Raw genomic sequence first — 22,332 nt, forward strand, 5'->3', positions numbered from 1 at the left:
CTGTGACAGGCACATTCCCTTTTATTCCTCTCCTTTTGGGTGTTATGGTTTTCAATACAGATAGTAAGTGGTTATCACGTTTGGCCTCTAGTCTACTTTCAGCACACATCTCCCAACCCGAGCGAGCCCTCCAAGAATCATTCATTTAGTGGTTCCCTTCTCTATCCCAGCTGCCCTTTCCCCCAGCATGTGAGGCCAGCTTCTAAGCCGTGGAGGGATCCTTCTGGCCCCTTTTTCTATTATTCTTGGGTGTTAGTCTCCCATTCTGTTACTTTATATTCCACAAATGAATGCAGTCATTCTATGTTTGTCCCTCTCTCTCTGACTCATTTCACTTAGCATGATACTCTCCATGTTGATCAATGCTGTTCAATGTCTTTAAACCATGGATCATAGTACTTCTTTACAGTACTATGGTGTATCAGGTTGTTTCTATAATATGTCTGATAGCTTAAGGAGGAAAAAAGGTACTGAGTGTGTGTGTGTGTGTGTGTGCATGCGCGTGTACATGTGTATGTGTGTCTGTGTATAGCAAATTTATATGAATATTGCTTATAAAACATGATTCATTGATTATTTTGTCTATTATAAATTAGTAAACAGCTGTCTTGGGGAAGCAGAGTTTGTAAGGAGGGAAAGAAAAGACTAAAAATACTTTTAGGTTCATCTGCAGTCGTTATTTAAAGCAAAGAGCTGTAGCTGAAGGAATTTTTGCTCATTAAGATCTTCAGATTCCAAGTGTGTTCCTGCCCACAAACATTTCCAAGCACAACGATGGTCGGCGAGATGCACATCTTATAGTTGCCATACTACTTAACCTCATTTCAGTTTGACCTTTGTAAAAATGAACCTGTTTCAGAGACAACTGAGTGTAGGATCACTACAGTAAATGGAAAATGGAAGCATACATTTGTTAGTAGAGTTTAATTTCTACATGGTGTTTGAGTAAAGTTATAATAAGCTCAGTCTTTGAAAATTACAAAGCTGCTTGAAGTTCTGACATAATACTACCTGGGTGCTAACTTCTGTCTTCAAGATTCATTTTACTAGTCTGCCTAAAAGGCAGCTGAAATATGATACTTTCTCCTACAGCTGATGTAAGTAAGGATAATGAGGAAGAGACTCAAGACTTAAAGTGTCTCCACTAAAGACAGAAGGAATGAATTTGCGGATCCTGTAATAGTCACCTTATCTGTCAAGGTCATTGCGAATGTGATGAAAGATTTAGTGATATTATTCTAGATTATTTGGGTAGAACTTATAAGAAAGAGTAAGAGGGGAATTTTACACACATAGAAGAGGATGGAGTATGACCACAGAGTTAGAGATTGATGTCATACAATTAAAATCAAGGCACGTCAGCACTGAACGGGAAGCTGGAAGAGATAAATTTTCTACAGAGCCCTCTAGAGTCAGTGAGGAGCAGCTGACAAAATCACATCACCCAGTGAAACTGATTTCAAAATTCAGTATCTGAAACTACAACAGAAAAAGAATCTTGTGTATTTTAGCCACTCAATTCATAAGTGTTTGGTACAGCAATCACTGGAAACTGAAACAAGATTTAGTCTAATTCTCTAACACTGGTGAGAGTCATGAAATCTGACTAAATGAGCATGATAGTGGTCTTAATAAGGAAATAATACTGGATCTGACTTCAGGAGCTTAATTTTTCATTAATATACACACACTGGGGCTGGAACGATAGCACAGTGGCAGGGCGTTTGCCTTGCACGAGGCCAACACGGGTTTGATTCCTCCGCCCATCTCGGAGAGCCCAACAAGCTACTGAGAGTATCTCGCCCGCACGACAGATCCTGGCAAGCTCCCCATGGTGTATTCGATATGCCAAAAACAGTAAAGTTACTGGTGCCCGCTCGAGCAAATCGATGGGCAACGGGATGACAGTGACAGTGACACACCTGCTTCTTCCCATCTCCCTGAGCCTTGGGGGTCCTGGCTGACTTGCCCAAGAACTGCCTCCAGGCACTATTTAAGTGCATTGATGGCCAGGATCCAGAGATTCACAAATGAAACTTGGAACTGATTAACTCGCTGCAGACATGTCTCTGGACCCCAATTACTTAAAATTTTAGAATTCTAGGAGCAGGCAGTTGCTTTAATGGCCATGTAACATCTCATGCTATTCATACCAAGCAATACAAAATAAATTATCTAGCTAGGCAGGCTTGAGTGGTGATGGGAAAACTCGAAATAATTGTGGTGGGAAGATGTAACAGTGGTGTGATTGGTGTTGAAATATTGAATATAACCAATTATTGTGAACAACTTCATGAAAATAAAATTTAAAATAAAAAACAATAAAATAAATAAAATACATACCCATTCTCTCTGTCTCTCTGTCAGTCTGTAGTGGAGTTTCTCTTTCAAATAATAACCCAGAAGATTTGGAAAAATAGTATCATGTCTTATCACTTTTTGTTTAATCTTGTAGATTAATCCAGAAATGGTGAATGATGTCTATAGACTCTCCATGGCAGAGCTGCCAATAATTACTATAATCCTTTACTCACAGAAAAATACTCCTAAAATCTTTTTTCTAATTTCTCTTACCATATACATACATACTCTCGCACTCAATTACTTCCCAATATTATATATGTCCGCATGGCAGAGCCTGGCAAGCTACCCGTGGCATATTCCATATGTCAAAAACAGTAACAAGAAGTCTCATAATGGAAACATTACTAGAGCCTGCTTGAACAAATCAATGAGCAACGAGATGACAGTGATACAGTTATAAACACAACAGTCTCTCAAAAAATGTTATTTTGTTTGATATACTGCTGAGAGATAAATAAATCACAACTAACCAAAAAATTGAACAAAGTGAATTTATTTAGGCCTATAAACATCGTTTTACTTAAAGTTTCAGTTTCTAAGAACCTATCAATAACATTATATGAGCTTTTGTTATATTTATAATATGTGTATTTATAAAGCATCTGTAATAAACCACTTGTAACAAACTTTAGCTTATCTGCATATGTAAATGCATATAATTAGGAACTTTTCTCTTATTTATATTTGATTACACAAACATCTCTAGTACCTTACCATTTTTTAATGTCTCAGTCCAGGATTTTACTGCTCTCTAACCATCTAAACTTGAAATCCAATATGCAAATGCTAATTTTTCCATAGAAACCAGTTCTTCCTTCTATGTTTTATATTTTCTGTCTTTCATTTTTCTTCCTATCAAAGAACCACAATGCTCTTAATAATCCAGATTGGAAATTTTAGAGCCGTCATCTCCTTTATTCTTGGACTCCCTCTCTAATAACACGCTCGCCCTGTAAGCAGATAACTAATCTTACTCAATGCACGTTAATAGTGCCCCAGTCATTCTCCTCATTCTTCATGGTCACCCATATAGTTATGATTCCCATAAGCATGTACTGAACTGATTGTAAAGGCTTTCTAAATTCTTACAGAATCCATTTTAATGACCTTATAAAAATCTTGAAATGCCAAAGGTCTATTTCTATCCACACCAAGACACCAGCTACATATCACTGAAACATAACTTATTATAGTACCTGTTCTCAGAAAATGTCAAAGGCTTTCAGAAACATATCCAAATCTTAGTCATATCATCAAGACTTTCCATAAAAACATCCCAGTTTTAAAACTAAAAATTTATTTTCTATTATTCTTATCCTCTATTTAAGTCAAATTGGAGATACTAATAGTCTCCTAAATTGCACATATTTTAACTTTTGCCTCTGTGAGAAATTTGTAGGTTTCTACTTGTGTCATGTGTAGATAAAAGGAATAAGTCCTTTATTGTGTGTGCATACTTGGTATATCAGCTATCTCATAAAAACAAGTCTTAAGCTACAAGAGTATAATTGTAACATCCTGGACCAGTTATAATGTATCACCAACCTAGATTCATAATGTAAGCTAAGGATTGAGTTGGGAGACAAGTCATTCTGATAGATCAATAATAGGAACTCGCTGGAGTACTTTAAAGTATTTGTAGAAAAAAAGTACAAAGTCTTCTCTTATCTAGTCACAAAGTTCTCAGATGTGACTACAGTTGACTAAATCTTTCAACCCAATTTCAGTAGCATAGAGAGTGCTGATCAAGAGTGCTAACGGTTTTTGAGTGTCCAGCTCAGTTGATCCTCTAGACAACTCCATCAACAACAAACATTTTAGGCAAAATGTAATATTAGTATCATTATAAAATGCTTTATAAACCTGATAACATATTTTGTTAGAAACTAACCTTGAAATATAACTGAAACTTCTATGAATTGGAGAACTCTAATGCTAATGCATAAATTTGAAATTTATATCCACTTTTTTTATTTGGGGGCCTGGGCACCTTGGCAGTGCTTAAGGCTGAGTCCTGACTCTGCACTCAGGAATCACTTCTGGCAGGTTCTGGGGACCATATTGGGAGCCAGGGATTGAGCCCGGGTTGGCACCAAGCAATGCAATTCCCTTAAACTATACATATATCCACTCAGGCCTCTCTGTGCACATTTAATGGGAAAAGATGGGGAAATATAGTTAGCTACCCAAAAGCATCTGTATGTTAATGGAAAATTCTAATAGCAAGATATAACTTAGAAAACATAATCACCCCCCTCACCCCCCAAATAGGGCCATGTGTCTAACTCTAACTTAGAACCTATGAGCAGGATGAAGCCTGACCAGCTGTTTTAGATGAACTCCTCATCCACTTCTATTCTGAGAGAAAAATGTCTCAAGGTGTAGGGAAGAGTGGAAGGAAAATATAATATATACAAGTATATTGACAAGTACACATAAAAATTGTACAATCTTTATTATGATAAAATTGATGACGTGTAGCAAGCAATGGTTTTGTACCATTCTATAGCAAGATTTCCTTTTGTCCTGTTTTCCTGTGAGACAGAAATTAATTGACAAAGATAAAAAAAAACTTAAAGAAGCAAACTTACTAATGAAATAGACTCCCTCCAAAAAAATGCATGAGTTCAGCTTTACTCAACAAAAGTAGTTTAAATATTTTATCATTTTCTAATAATACTGACTACTTATCAATGCTTACTGTAGCCTAGTAGCACATTAAGTCATTTGTAGCAATTTATTCAGATTTTACAGTAGCAAATCGACTACCTCCTATTTAACATACGAGGAAACCAAGATTAGAAGTTTTTATAATCTATAATCTTATAATCTTATAATAATAATTCCAGAAAGTTTGTGGGATAGAATACTAAGGCAACTTGAGACTAGAGGGATAATACAGCCAGTAGGGTGCTCACCTTGCTCACAGCTGTCGGGGTTCCAGGGTCCCACTTGCCCACTGATGAAGAGTGTTACGTTTTCCTAAATAAAATGTTGACATCTCCAGCAATCTTTTGGGACTGAGCCCTAATATTTTTTTCTGGGGGTTGCTGTGGGGTTTGGGCTGCACCTAACTCTGTGCTCAGAGGTCACTGCTGTTGAGCCTTGGGGGACAATTTGTTGCCAGGGATGGACTCAGGCTTCAGTCCACTGAGCTCTCTGCCCCTCAAATTTTTTGTCCCTCTAAAATTGTTTTTGTGTTATCTAAAAAAAATAGAACTATAGCAGAGAAGAACTAGAAAGAAATAGAAAAATATCTTAGAAGATATGTTTTTAGTCCGCAATGTTATTATATATCTAGAAGACCAGAATTTCCACTCCTCATTTTACTTGAGGAAGAGGGATTGTGTTTGAGTACAAGGGAGGCAGCAGAAGATGGAGTGCCAAGGCTGTTTCTCTGAAGTGAGTATGGTCACGGGAGTTGAGCGTTCCTGTTCAGAATTCACAAGTATCCATCCAACTTAGAACTTCCTTGGGCACTGCCAGGAGACAGGCACTCCAGGAATGCATGGCTGTAGCCCTGAACATAGTTAGCTGATGTTAGCTACATTACACCACGACAGGCAGCTCAGGACTAGTGCAGTTTGCCTCACATCACCCAAGACAATGATAACTGCTCATTGCCACCAGCCAGGAAGGTCGTGTAGCTGGAAGACTCCTTAATAATATGTATCTACGAAACTCTGAACTTCCATTCCCTGGCTATGGGGGGAGTTTGAGTTTAAAAAGCTTGACTACCCTGCCATGAAAAGTTTGTAGGCTGTAGGGTATTTTGCCTTGAAGCAAGTTCCCTAAAGGACTTACAAATTAAGCTTCTTGATGAAGGCCAAGTCTGATCCTCATTTTATCTCATTATCATTTTTGAAATATCAAAGCTATATTTGTACAATAAGACACATTTATAACCGAATCTTTCAATGATATGCACCTCTTGAGCAGGAAAGGTTCTGACATGAGGTCAGACATTTCTTCTAGGAGGTTGGAGAGCCTAATTAAATAATGAGTAGATTCTGTCAAGACTTGCGATGCCTTGAACTTTTCATGTAACTTTATAGTGCACTTTCATCTAAACCTTAAATTTCAATAGCAGATTTGACATCAATCTCCCTTTCCTGACATTAAAGTCTTAACAGATTAAAAGTAAAAGATGATGCATTGTTACTAATAAAAGCATTACAAGATAAAAAAGATGAACCTGTAATAACTTCTGTGGGATCAGTCAAAATGGCTATGTAAGGAATGAATTTTCATTAGGGCCACTTCTAAAAGATCATGCTTAATGATACCATACATCAGAGGTCAGTTATTAAAGATAAAAGATAAAAATTTTTAATATAAGAAGCTCTACTAATAAAGCATGCTCCTAGTATGACGCATATGCTTTGAATATCTTTTATTAAGTACTCATAACACAGGTTCACATGAATGGATACTCTGATTTAACTGCATGTCGTGCAGTGAAAGCCACCAGGGATAGTCATTCTTTGTTCACTATACAAACTTAAATTATGTACAATTTGAACACAAATATTCAAATATATTCATTCCATTATGGCAAAAGTTTCCATAGCAAGGACTAAACTTTCAATTACAATTGCTCAATAGCTAGAGAAATGTATTCAAAGATCACTAATGAATTGGGGATTATGATTCACACTATTCTTGATTTAAATGCAAATGTGACTATATTTTCATAGAAACACAAAAAGGTTTTCACCAATAATGAAAGAATCAGCACTTTTGCTTGAATGGCTGTTTGTTCATTTGTCTTTAATGTGCTATGAACTATTTTATAAGCAAAACTACAAGCCAAAAATGACATAGAAGACTGAGAAGGTGCTGATGTTTTAGATGAAAGACCACTGCAACTTTTAATATTTGTTTTTTATTTGTAAAATATTTTATTTATTTTGTAGAACTAAACTACAGCTTAGTTCTACCAAAACCTATTTTAATAAAAATTTCCAAGATTAACTGTTCAAATTTTGTATTCCATTGAAACCTTAATGATAAAATAATAATTTCATTCAAATTTTGTACTACAAATTTTATTTATATAGAAGAGACAGAAAAAGAAATGAAGGAGATCAGAAAAATATATAGGCAATATTTTATACTTCTAGGGGCCTTTCCTGGAGATTAAGACAACTACTTTATAATTCAGAACAAAAGTTCTAGAAAATGTGTTGGTTTGGGCTCTGGGGTGGACCCAGTGATATCAGGGTCCTCTAGATTCACCCAACAATGTATAGTTTTTTTCCCAGGCTACTCAGGAACAGTGGGATTTCAAGGTCAGTCATTTGCAAGACATGAGCTTGAACCCGTGTAATATCTCTCTAGTTCCATGTATGCCCCAATTTCTTAATAAATCTGTTATGACACTATGGACAAACATATCCTCCACTGTCCGCATCATAATCTACTATGTGTGTTAAGAGGAATTTGTCTCTGTCTCCTTCCCTTCCCTTCTACATTTCTTGTAAAGTTGCCAAAGGCAGGAGAGAAGTGGTGGGAGGAGACTAAGAGAAAGCAAAGTGAGAAAATCTATTAAATTTTAATAGTGTTAATGTCAAAGAGTTTGTCTGTGGAAGTGCAAGAGCCTCTCTCAAAGTGTCTGCACTGCTGCTATTTGTCCCTCTGACATTACCAATCACTTACACATGCATGAGCTGTGTTTTCCTTGTCATATTCCTAGGTAGGTAAAAGTCAAATAGGAAGTTACCTAACTTGCACACCCTTAATTCTTAATTCTTAAGAATTACTATTTCTGCCCCTTTAGCCAGTTCTCTTATCAATCTGACTGGCTGGCCTCATACTTTCACCAATATGGAGTGAATATTGCATCAGTTGACAGGAAGCACGGTCTTGTTTAGATCATGTCTATGGCTGGGCTGTACCATTCTCAATAAGTACAAGGCAGCTGAGACCCAACTCCAGGAACAAAAATCTAACTGCTCTCTAAAGAGAATCAATTACTTTCCTGTGAATAATTCTTTCAGTGGATTATGGAATGAATCTTTCCCAACGGAACAGATATACAATGCTCAACAGCTCTGGCTAAAGTCACTTCAGTATGGGGAACTATTATAGGTCAATTGACACATAGTGGACCTCAGGAGAAAATATTACCACAAATTATAGTAGGATAAGATGATTTGTCTTAGCACTACTTAGGAATACAAGATTATTTTAAGAGTAGTGATGGTTCTAGAATCATTAGAAGTTCATATCCCATCTCAGCCCCTTTCCTCTTTTGATAAGAGAAGAAATAATCATTGCTTCCCTTTTCATTACTTAAAAGAATGTGGTGTGTGTGGGGGCGGGGAGATGGATATCATTTAAGTATAAGTCTCTCAGTGATCATGAGAAAGTTTTATTTTAATACACGTGAAGATGAAGTTATCCCTCCTTCCCCTTTTTCTCTCCATTAACAGGACAAATATCCCAGGTTTGCCCATTTGTCCTTAAAATTTCCTACCACGCAAGTTCTCTTAAATGTTATTTTTTTTTCATTTTTAATTTGCCAACTGGTTTAATGAGGCTCTGATGACTTATCAAACATGAGAAACCAAGACATAAGGAATATTCCCCTTTTTCCTACAGGATGAAGAAATGCAGCTTTACAGTAACTCTGTTTCTGTCATAGGTGGGGTGGAAGAGGAGAGATAAAGGGGCCCTACGGAGTTAAAGACAAAGAACAAAACACTCTTGATTTGACGGCAGGTAAGAGGCGATTACTATGAATATGAACTTGGAAAATCCTCACTCTATATGCCAGTTAAAGAAGAAAGCCATCCAAGTTAAAAGGCAACTGGCGCAGACGTATCATCTCTATCCTCCAGTGAAGTAAAATCTGGGCACTGGAGTACCCTATGGCCACCTTTACTAAATGTAAAGGAAAGGCTTCAAGGACAGGATTGTGAAGTTGAAAAAATTAAAGAAGATACTGGATAGTGAAGGGAGGGAGAAGTACAAGAGAAGAGCATAAGCAAAGTTCTGTTTCAGGGAAGCATGAAAAGTTGTAGCTAAGTAAACTCAAGTCAGCATAGTCCAGACCATGGCCCCAGGGAGATGGGGATGTTTCAGAGCACAGACCATTTACATGCTTGAAAGGGCAATAAGGAAAATTAGCGCTGGTTGAATGAGCAAAGGAAGCACAACACCACAATAAAATAATGTAAGCTAGGGAGGAAGTAGATGGGATAAGATTACCCTGAAATGAAGGACGAATCACTGGGGAGGGGCTAAGTGTCTAGGTAAATAGGGTAGCTGCAAACTTGTATCCTTTCCCTATTTCAAGGTGAGACAAAGATATATTAGCATAAAAGAGTAGTGTCTGTGGTGATAGAAAGAGGTAAAAAAAAATACAGAGAATTTTATAATATAAAAACCAATAGAACCTAGATTTCTCTGCGCCCGCACCCCCAGAATGACTGACGAAGAGGAAGGAGCTGCTTGGGACACCAGCAGCCCACCAGCAACCTGCAGTATGTGACTTGAGAGTTTCCGCCAGGTCCCCCGTGTGGAAATCTCTCTCTCTCTCCTTCAACTTTTTCCCTGGACTTTAGACAGAAACCCAAAACCTAATGTCATCTTAGTATCAGCAATATGTAATGGTTCCTTCTTAATGGGTCGGACTTTTGTGGGTGATCCTAACAAGAATAGTAAGTATTTTGTTGAAATATTGAAGGCAATCAAAAAAAAAAAATGGTAGCCATCTCTAGACTGAACTAAGCTATATCCCCACGCCAGCTGAGAAGAAATATCCTTCTTTCTCGGGAAGAAACGTGGTGTGGTGTCAAACATAGTGTGATGTCCATTAAGCAAACAGACCTGGTGGCGTGGGAATGGGAAATAAGGGGAAAAATTAGGTACATGGACCAGCGGGACGCTGGTGGTATCTCGAGCCGGAGCCGATATCAGCGCAAGACCTTTGGTTCCAGAAACTGCTTGCAGACACTCTACTAGACTATCAACTAAGGCAGAGCCCCACGCCGGCTGATGACGGGAAATAATCATCCTCTTCGGTTTTTTTCCCTTTGTCAGACAGCGTGGCGATTACTAAACAGGCGTGAACTCGGTGGCGCGGGGCAAGGGGGAAAAAGAAAAGTTATGTAACAAACAGCAGGACTTAATATCTCTATATTCTTAGCAATGGAGAACTATCAAATGCCTCATTGGCAATAGGACTGTCTTTTTCTTTTTGGGGGGAAACCCCAGCAACGGTAGTGAGTTGTGTATTGAAACATGGAATGTAATCGAGATAAGCGTAAATGAAGTGAAACTTATCACGTACAAGGGTGGGGACTAGGGAGGTGGGAGGGGGCGGCAGATATACTGGGGGGGGTTGGTGATGGAAGATGGGCACTGGTGAAGGGAAGGGTGTTTGAATATTGTATAACTGACATAATCCTGAGAACTTTGTAACCCTCCACTTGGTGATTCAATAAAAAAAAAAAAACAATAGAACCTAATAAAATTAGTTTTGGGTAAAAAAAAAATGAGTAAAAGAATACACATTCTTTTCCAGTGCACATGGAACATTTTCTAAAATAGACCATGTACTGGGCCCCAGAACATACCTCAATAGAATCGGAAAAATAGAAATTGTATCAACCAACTTTTCAGACCACGATGCGCTGAAGATAGAAGCTAACCACTCACAAACACGGAAAATCAAATCAAACACCTGGAAATTAAACAATTCCATGAGTGGGTCAAGAAGGAAATCAAGGAAGAAATCAAAAGATACTTAGAAACAAATGAGAATGAAGACACGAGCTACCAAAACCTATGGGACGCAGCTAAAGCCGTGTTAAGGGGAAAATTTATAGCTCTCCAAGCATTCCTCAGGAAGGAAGAAAGGACCCACATAGATAGCTTGACTTCACGACTCAAGACCCTAGAAAAGGACCAGAAAAAGGACCCCAAACCAGACCGAAGGAAAGAAATAAGAAAAATTAGAGCAGAAATTAATGACATCGAAACCAAAAAAACAATCCGAAAGATCAATGAAACAAAGAGTTGGTTCTTTGAGAAAATAAATAAGATTGATAAACCGCTAGCAAGTCTCACAAAGAAAGAAAAAGAGAAAACTCTAATAAATCGAATCAGAAATGAAAAGGGGGACATCATAACAGAAACCAGTGAGATTCAAAAGATCATTAGAGACTACTTTGAAGGTCTTTACGCCACAAAAAAGGAGAACCTAAAAGAAATGGATGGATTCCTTGATTCCTACAATCTCCCAACACTGAAGAAAGAAGACCTGGAATACCTGAATAGACCCATCAATGTTAAGGAAATTGAAACGGTAATCAAAAACCTCCCCAAAAACAAAAGCCCAGGACCAGATGGTTTCACTGGCGAATTCTTCCAAACATTTAAAGAAGACCTATTGCCTGTTTTCCTCAAACTTTTCCAGGAAATTGAAAAAACAGGAACTCTCCCAAACAGTTTTTATGAAGCACATATCTCCCTAATACCAAAAGCAAACAAAGACACCACTAAGAAAGAAAATTACAGACCAATTTCCCTGATGAACACCGATGCGAAGATCCTCAACAAAATACTAGCAAATAGGATCCAACAACTCATCAAAAAGATCATACATCACGACCAAGTGGGATTCATCCCAGGGATGCAAGGATGGTTTAACATTCGGAAATCAATCAACATAATCCAGTATATCAACAAAAGTAAAGACAAAAACCATATGATCATATCAATAGATGCAGAGAAAGCATTTGACAAGATCCAACATCCTTTCATGATGAAAACCCTCGCCAAAATGGGGTTTGGAGGAACTTTCCTCAAGATAGTCGAAGCCATCTATCACAAGCCTACGGCAAGCATTATCCTCAACGGGGAAAAACTAAGGGCCTTTCCTCTGAGATCGGGCACAAGACAAGGATGCCCACTCTCACCACTCCTCTTCAATATAGTACTGGAAGTACTTGCGATAGCTATTAGACAAGAAAAAGAGATTAAGGGCATCCAGATAGGAAAGGACGAAATCAAACTCTCACTATTTGCAGACGACATGATACTATATCTAGAGAAGCCTAAAACCTCTACTAAGAAACTCTTAGAAACAATAGACTTATACAGTAAAGTTGCAGGCTATAAATCAATACCCAAAAATCCATGGCCTTCATATATGCAAACAATGAGGCAGAGGAAAGGGACATGAAAAAAGCAATCCCATTCACAATCGTGCCCCAGAAAATCAGGTACCTCGGAATCAGCTTAACCAAGGAAGTAAAAGACCTTTACAAAGAAAACTACATAACGCTACTCCATGAAATCAAAGAGGACATGAGGAAATGGAAACATATACCCTGCTCGTGGATAGGGAGAATCAATGTTGTCAAAATGGCAATACTCCCTAAAGCATTATACAGATTCAATGCGATCCCTATAAGTATACCCATGACATTCTTCAAAGAAATGGATCAAGCAATCCTAAAATTCATATGGAATAACAAACGTCCAAGGATAGCTAAAACAATTCTTGGGAAAAAGATGATGGGAAGCATCACCCTCCCCAACCTCAAACTTTACTACAAAGCAGTAACAATTAAAACAGCATGGTACTGGAACAAAGGCAGAGCCGTAGACCAATGGAACAGGGTGGAATATCCCCTCACACAACCCCAAATGTATGATCATCTAATCTTTGATAAGGGAGCAAGAGATGTGAAGTGGAGCAAGGAAAGCCTCTTTAACAAATGGTGCTGGCACAACTGGACAACCACATGCAAAAAAATGGGTTTAGACCTTGACCTGACACCATGCACAAAAGTCAGATCAAAATGGATTAAAGACCTCAACATTAGACCACAAACCATAAGGTACATTGAAGACAAGGTCGGCGAAACCCTCCACGATATTGAAGATAAAGGTATCTTCAAAGGTGGCACGGAACTAAGCAATCTAGTAAAAACAGAGATCAACAAATGGGACTACATTAAACTAAAAAGCTTCTGCACCGCAAGAGATACAGTGACCAGAATACAAAGACTATCCACAGAATGGGAAAGGATATTTACACAATACCCATCAGATAAGGGGTTGATATCAATGGTATATAAAGCACTGGTTGAACTCTACAAGAAGAAAACATCCAACCCCATCAAAAAATGGGGCGAAGAAATGAACAGAAACTTTACCAAGGAAGAAATACGAATGGCCAAAAGGCACATGAAAAAGTGCTCTGCATCACTAATCATCAGAGAGATGCAGATCAAAACAACTTTGAGATACCACCTCACACCACAGAGACTAGCACACATCCAAAAGAACAAAAGCAACCGCTGTTGGAGAGGATGTGGGGAGAAAGGGACCCTTCTTCACTGCTGGTGGGAATGCCGACTGGTTCAGCCCTTCTGGAAAACAATTTGGACGACTCTCAAAAAATTAGATATTGAATTCCCATTTGACCCAGCAATACCACTGCTGGGAATATATCCCAGAGAGGCAAAAAAGTACAATCGAAACAACATCTGCACATGTATGTTCATCGCAGCACTGTTTACAATAGCCAGAATCTGGAAAAAACCCGAATGTCCCAGAACGGATGACTGGTTGAGGAAACTTTGGTACATCTATACAATGGAATACTATGCAGCTGTTAGAAAAAAGGAGGTCAAGAATTTTGTAGTTAAGTGGATGGGCATGAAAAGTTTCATGCTGAGTGAAATGAGTCAGAAAGAGAGAGACAGACGTAGAAATATTGCACTCATCTATGGTATATAGAATAACAGAGTGGGAGACTAACACCCAAGAACTCTAGAAATAAGTACCAGGAGGTTGACTCCATGGCTTCGAGGCTGGCCTCACGTTCCGGGTAAAGGGAAACTCAGAGAAGCGATCACCAACTACATTGTAGTCGAAGGCCATGTGGGGGAAGGGAGTTGCGGGCTGAATGAGGGCTAGAGACTGAGCACAGCGGCCACTCAACACCTTTATTGCAAACCACAACAGCTAATTAGAGAGAGAGAACAGAAGGGAATGCCCTGCCACATTGGCAGGGTGGGGTGGGGGGAGATGGGATTGGGGAGGATGGGAGGGAGGCTGGGTTTACTGGTGGTGGAGAATGGGCAATGTTGAAGGCATGGGTTCCCGAACTTTGTATGAGGGAAGTATAAGCACAAAAGTGTATAAATCTGTAACTGTACCCTCACGGTGATTCTCTAATTAAATATAAATAAATTTTAAAAAATAAATAAATAAATAAAAAATAAAAAAAATAAAAAATGAGTAATAATTGAGATGGAGGTATCAGGGGTGACCAGTGTCTGGAGTCACAAGATTCCATGGTGCTGCCTTATTGAGAAAGTGCATGTTGGAAGAGGGTTAAGTTAATGTGCGGGAAAAAAAAAACCAGGAGTGACTGTGTAGTGAAAGCTTAATATACTGACTTTAGAAAGCTTTAAAATAATTCAGTAAAAATTTGAGTATTCTTTAGAACATAAAGTAGTCTGAAGCTTAGAAAAAGAAACTTGTTTCTTGATCCAAGGGGGGGAAAAAGAATATAAGGAAAATGGTCTTAAAAAGAATATTGTCATAGCATAAATATAGTTATACCAACTGTATTTGAACCAAAATTCAATTTCTTACCACAGAAAATGTGAGGAAACTGAGAGAAACTAAGTATATTATTATACTGAAAAGAATATAGATAATTATTTCTATATTATGTTGAAAAACAAGGTATGTGTCAATTTTTTTTTGGGTTTGGGGGTCACACATGGCAATGCAAAAGGGTTACTCCTGATTCTGCACCCAGGAATTACTCCTGGCAGTAGTCGGCAGACCACATGGGACGCCAGGGATTGAACCTGGGTTGGTTAAGTGCAAGGCAAATGTCCTACCCACTGTACTATGTGTCAAAATTTTAGATTTACTGAGAAAGCAAAAATAGTAGGCATATATGGAATAATTATAAGCAAAGAATAAAACCAAATAAACAAAACTATACTAAATTTTATCAAAGACACAACAATTAAGCTCAAATTGTAAGTCTGAATTACAAGTAGTCAGTGTACTATTACAAGTATAGTACAGTGGGTAGAGTGCTTGTCTTGTACATGGCGAACCCAGGTGTGATTCCTGACACCCCATATGATCCCTAAGCCTGCCAGGAGTGATCTCTGAGCACAGAGCCAGGAATATGACCTCAGCAATGCTGTGTGTATACCCAAACAACAAAAAATAAAATATTGAATATTGGAGAAAAATATATTGCTCAATTACTGAATTTGTCTTTATGAATATTTAACTTTTTTCTGAATTGGGGTTTGGAATCCATGTCTGGCACATACAAGTGTATGCTTTAATACTGAGCACATCCCCAGTTTAAAATAATCTTCTAACTAGGTTTCAGTTAAAGATAGGTTTGATTTCATGGGTCTCTAACCTGCAATTACTCAGAATGACTGCATGTTTATTAAAATAATAATTTATGTTCTAACTTGTATTTTGGGAGTAAACTCAGTAGAACAAGGAATCCTAAGTACTAGTACAAATAGAGGACTTAAGCTTGCCAGTTCTGGTTCTTACCACCTGATTTGCATATCCATTTGTCCTTTGAAAGTTTTTGGTGAAATGCAAAATAAATATGTTTCTTACACTAATATAGACTAAGAAAACAGGAAAAGGGAAGCCTTGAGGTAGCTCAGAGATGATATTCTCCATTCTATTCTGAGCTTGTTTATACAGAAGAAAAACAAACACCGCAACGAGAGTGACCAAGGCTTTCTCATTATGCTAAAAGTACATAGCAATAAAGGAAAAAATAGGAAAATCCACAGTTTTTTTTATATTATTCTTTATGCATCATGTCAAATGTAGAGAGTATAATATGACATATCTTAATAATATTAGTTTTATGCAATATTTTTGCTTTTCTGGTAAGAAGGCTATGCATACACATTGATAAGCAAGGGATATCAATGGTATACTTTTGTGAGCTCAATATCAGGTTAGTGCTCTGATGTATGCCTTTAATACTACTTGCAAACTACAAGCAGCTAAATTCATGCCAATATTTTAAAACTTAATTTCCTTTTCTTTAAATAGCATCAGGACAACAAAAAAGAAACACTATCACAAGATCAGAGACACACACGAAAATAAAGGAAAAGCTTATAAACAAGGTTCTATTATTTTTATTTGGTCATACAAATTATGTTAAAGATTGTAAACAATTTATTTTAAAATATGAACTAATGAGATAACTATCCACTAAAATCTATAGGACAGACTCAATATGATAATTAAGGGGAAAATGAATCTTTCAGTTCAACAGAAAATTTTAAGTAAAAATAAATAACTTAGTATTCTATTCAAAGACTGAAAGAATGAAAAGTAATTCAAAATAAATGAGAACAATATAAAAAAAGGCATTAAAAGCAGGAAAGAAAAATCATAGGATAAATAAAAAGCTGGCCATTAAAAATATCTTTCAGTATATTTAACATCCAAAGCAACAGTTGAATTTGGACAACAGAACTTGAGATTGCCCAAAGAAAATGCTGTAGGGAGTACAAAGGGTGGAGGAATCTAGTAGAAATTTCTCTGCACATTGCAGTGGGTGTGGTGAAGTGTGACATGACAACTTGTATTTGAAGAGGTGTTAAAGGAACTCTTAACACCATTGCACTGATGTAAAGCTCAATTAAAAGTAATTGGGAGTTCTTTTTATTATATTAGTGGCAAATATATATTTTTATTATGTTAGTGGCAAATATATAGTTACAATTGAATCCATCTATTCGACTAGCTCATCACACAACATTGTAAGAGGTTATATGAAAACACATATGATCATCGCAGGGACTTGGTGGTTGGAAGACAGAATAGTCCCTCATAATATTACTCAGGAAATATGTTGTTAAATTTCAGAGTGATCTGAACAATCAAACTTAAGTATGTCTACCTGAGCATTTGTTTAGTCCAACCAAATGTCTTTTTTTTTGGTCCAACCAAATGTTATAATCAGTTGATAAACTCTTTTTGATAATTTTTCAGATCAGTATCACTAAAACTTCCAATGAAAGTGTTATTGTATTATTTGACCTTAATAGTCTATGCTAATTCTATCCAATAGAAATATCATGCAAACCATATATGCTTTTTAAATATTCTAATGGCATTCTCTTGCCCCTGTGCCTGGCTTTCTTCACCGGGGCCCCTTAGAGGGGGTGGGTTGAGTCTTCCTCTCCGCCCTGAACAGAGTCCTGGCAGCTGAACACCTCCGGAACCCAGCCACAGCCATGCTCAAGACCACTCTCCACATGCTTGGACAAGCCTCACGCATGAAGGAACCAGCAGAGGAACTTAGGTGTGCAGGACCCGGAGCTGATATCTCCAAGCCTGTTCGGATCGGGACAGGGCCTCTTCCGCCCAGATCCCCCATTATCTAGTAGCTAGGCAGTCACACACACAAACTGCCCCTGGCGTCATGTAATCCTATCAATGGCCAACATCCAGAGACTATAAAACCAAGCTTCTGGAAGCAAGTGACTACGGACATCTTATAGCCTAGTTCTCCCTCTCAGAGAACCTGGCAAGCTACTGAGAGCTTCCTGCCCACATGGCAGAGCCTGGCAAACTCCCCATGGAGTATTCATATGCCAAATACAGTAACAGTGATGGGTCTCGTTCTCCTGACCCTGAAAGAGCCTCTAATGTAGTACCATTAGGAAGGAAGAGTAAAGAGAGGCTGCTAAAATCTCAGGGCTAGGATGAATGGAAACATTATGGGGCCTGCTTGAGCAAATCGACGCTCAACAGGATGATAGTGATAGTGATAGTGATATTTAATATATTTCCCCCTCAAAAGAGAGACGATACAATTAAGCCCAAGACAATTGAAATAGTAGATATAGGTTATTTAATGTAAATAAAATATACTATTATTAAAATAGTAATAATAAATTTATAAATATATATTTTATTTTTTACTTATTAAGAAATTGGAAATGGGAAATAAGTGGTTTCATGTAAATATAAATAACTTTTAAGGTGGAAATTAGTTTATGATCTTGTCTTAAGAAGAAAATAAATGCAAACAGATTCAAAAGAAAGTAATCTTTGGGGAATTTAAAAGACAGATGTTATGTAAGTAATACCACAAATAAAAAAAAGAAGAAAGTTTCCAAATAAATTCTTACCAGTAATCCTGGTGGCAAATATGGATTTGAACACAAGAAAGTGCATCTGGTTCTATCTGGTTCTATCCACTTCGTCTAGATGTTAACATCTTTGACACATATTTAATCCCACAATTTATCAAAAGTAAGGTATTATGACCAAGAAAAATATTTCTTTGAAAACAAAATACAGTTTATTATCACAAAACAAATATCTCATCAACAACAAATAGGCGAACTACATATAATTATTGCAGTGGTAATTAAAAAGCATCCTGGCACCTGCAGACATAGTGTAGCAGGTAGGGCATTTGCCTTGCAAGTGGCACACTTAGTTCAACCCTTATGGTCCCTGAGCCCCACCAGGAAAATTCCTGAGCATAGAGCCAGGAGTGAGATCTGAACACAGTCCATTGTGTGTTGAAACAAAAAATGAAATTAAAAGTATTCTGTACAGGCTTTTGTGAAGAATAGTTATTAATCTGTCTGTTTTTAAAATACTTTAAGATAATTCTATATTAATAATATTAATATGTGTAAGAGGTATACTTCTGACTTTTTAACCTTATATTTTCCAAATGTTCTACAATTCCTATGTCTCCCTTGGAAACAAAAAAGAATAAAAAAGGATGCATAATTTTTAATTAAAAACATATATCAGCTTGATCTATGCCTGATTTAATTTCTTCTAAAAATCTATAAATTTAAAGAAAAAAATTTCTTATCTAATAGTAAAGTATCAAAAGTTCTATTAAAGTCAAATTAAATCCAAATTACTTTCTATAATTAATAATACTCAATTTTGAACTAAATAGACAGTTGATAAAAAGAAAAAAGAAACAATGCAAAGTAAGTAATAATACTAGAAAAGGACCAAAAATCACTATCAGGTGGCAAAATATGTGGAATGACTGAAAACCTCAAGAGAACTTCATTCAAAATCTGGACAGAAGATCAAAATGCAAAAATTAGCTATAGTTTCCTACATCGATAACTTCTATCTTTCTAAAACATATTCTAGGTGATTGATCACATTCAGCCTAATTACAGATATTTTAAAACATCTGTGGATAAACCGACCAAGAAGTATGTAAAGGAAAGTACAATATCTTGGTAGTATGTTGCAGCAAATTGCATGGATGGACCTAAAAGACATCATGTTAAACAAACTAAACTGGAAAAAGGAGACACAGAGGATAGTACCATTTACATGTTGTATATAGAATAACTGGATGAGGAAAGGCAGTGGTTTATAGGGGTGATGCCTAGATCACCCTTGGTCCCAAAGTACAGGGATGAAATAGGAAATGAGCTAGCGAGGGAGAAGAGACAGATGAGAAGCAAGAGTCACCACGTCGGGGGCTGGAGCGATAGCACAGCGGGTAGGGCGTTTGCCTTGCACGCGGCCGACCCGGGTTCAAATCCCAGCATCCCATATGGTCCCCTGAGCACCGCCAGGGGTGATTCCTGAGTGCTTGAGCCAGGAGTGACCCCTGTGCATCGCCGGGTGTGACCCAAAAAGCAAAAAAAAAAAAAAAAAAAAAAAGAGTCACCACGTCAAGGAACATTGACGGTGTTAAGAGTGATAGAGCTAAATATGCAAAGCAAAGGGTCAATAACACTGAAATCACAAGACCCAACCTTTAGTAGCCAATCTTTAAAAAGTATCTGTCCAGAAAGCAGACTGGGTAGTGGTAGGACAGGTAATCTGAGAACATTGGTGGAAGGAAATTAATACTGGTAGCAGGATTGATAACAGAACTTTGTACATCAAAAACCCAACTATGAGTTGTATAAAAATAAAAAGAAAAGGCGAGGGCGAGGGAAGGGACGCCTCACCGCACCGAGCCAGGCACAGGGCCTAGGGCAGCAGCCGTCTCTCCCGCCACCCGAGTTCAGTAGCCTCCGGCCGCTTCCCCCACCCCGGGGAGGTTGATGGCAAAGATGTGGCAGATGAAGGAAGGAACAGTTCAGTAGCCTCCGGCCGCTTCCCCCACCCCGGGGAGGTTGATGGCAAAGATGTGGCAGACGAAGGAAGGAACGGAGCCATGATGGTTGGTCTCACTTGCAGTTTATTCCAGTCTTCCCTCTATACACTCTCCATCCTCTATACACTTTCCGCCCTCTATACACTTTCCGCCCCTCTATCCACTTTCCACCCCCTCACCTTCTCTCTGAACCCCTTTTATTGATCATGGCCCTTCCAAAGGGCGCAATACATTGACGTCACCAAAGACACCAAAAGATCTTACAGGAAGAACATTGAGGCAACATAATTCTCTCTATCTGCAGGCCCTTAATCTAGGCCCCCCGGAAAGAAGATACAAAAACAAAACCAAAGCCTTCTTTGGGCTGAAAGCACTCGGATTTACATCCCAAAGACCAGGCTGGGCTGCAGCAAGAAATCTACATGTCAATTACAAACTAGACAGCACCTGAAATTTACATTCCAAAGACTTGGCTGGGCCAGAGCCTGGAATCTACAAAGTCAAATCATGCCTGGCTAGCAACTTAGATCTGTGGGTCAAAGATCAGCTAGGTTTCTGTGACAAAAGGTTTCTGTGACAAAACTCCAGAAGGCAGCTGGAAAAGGGGAAATATTCCAACATCTCCCCCCTTTTTGTTTAGAACAGATTTTAACCATAAAATAAAATGCTAGGCACAAAAAGTTCAATAACACTAGCAGAACACCTATTCTCTAGGACAGATACGCTTTCAGCAGGACCCATCCAAGGATGAAATCCCAAGGTTGTGTTTCTCCTCTCCGTCCAACAAACATATAAGCATTCATAATATTAATCATTTTGTATGGGCATAGCAAGGGATGCATTAAACTTTTAGAATTGCTCTTCTGGGGTCATCTCGATCTCAGACTACAGCGCTCAGGCCAGATTAGTCTTTCCTAGCCCTAGCAGGGCCCTGTCTCGTCGTTGCTTTTGGATCATGACATGACACCCCATGACCAAGCTCTTAACATATAGTTAAGCATTAGGCACCTTGGCCAGGCCCATCTCAATGCCAGGGTAGCACACAACTTACCGCTTGCCCTGGGTCCTTCTTCGTCCCACGTTGGGACCCTGCCTTTTAGAGGGCTAGGAACTGAGGGCAACCAAGGCTACAGTCAAGAAAGCAGATGCCCTGGAAATAATAATATTCAAAGCCAATTAAATCCCAATTGCAAAGGCATAATATTAAATGTCTTCCTTTGTCCATACAAAAAGAAATGGCTATAAACTAAACTATTCAAAAGACAGGAAGAGAGGAGAAAGACAATATCTCACTCATACATATAAAATCATAGATTTAACTCATCAAAAATACTTTGCCATATAACTGAAAACCCAATACCAGAAGGATAGTTATTACAGGTACTATGAATTTACAAATCCATTATTCTAACTGTTCATATATATATATTATATGCTAACAAATGATTTTTAACATTATCCCATGAAAATTCAGTCATATTTTACAGCATAAGTGTTATACAAAATAAAGCATAATTCTAATCTACAGGAAATCAAAAGGGCGCACAAGCTAAAACAAAGAGTTAAATTTCTGTTAAAATACATCAGGTTAAAAATCCAAATTAAAATGATGCAGTAAGAAAAAATCTATTGCATCCATACACTGATTATCTTTAAATTGCCATACCAGGCTTATTTCTTCTCTTTTGTCTGTATGAACATAACTTTGATGGGCGTGGCCATACCTAAGCTCCTAGTGGCAAGGGGAGAAAGGACGAACCAATGATATCCAACAATGAGTAACTTTATAAATCAGGTGCTTTAATAAAATAAAATTTGGAAAC

At 37.9% G+C, this 22,332-nt stretch overlaps 1 protein-coding gene across 1 annotated transcript in view; it reads right to left on the minus strand.

Annotated features, from left to right (window-relative positions):
* KCTD8 (potassium channel tetramerization domain containing 8) overlaps positions 1 to 22,332 on the minus strand; it is a 240,732-nt gene that overhangs the window by 17,369 nt on the left and 201,031 nt on the right. The gene's annotated exons all lie outside the window — the stretch shown is intronic.

This window comes from Sorex araneus, chromosome 5 (assembly GCF_027595985.1).
Source record: "Sorex araneus isolate mSorAra2 chromosome 5, mSorAra2.pri, whole genome shotgun sequence".
NCBI classification, from domain to species: Eukaryota; Metazoa; Chordata; class Mammalia; order Eulipotyphla; family Soricidae; genus Sorex; species Sorex araneus.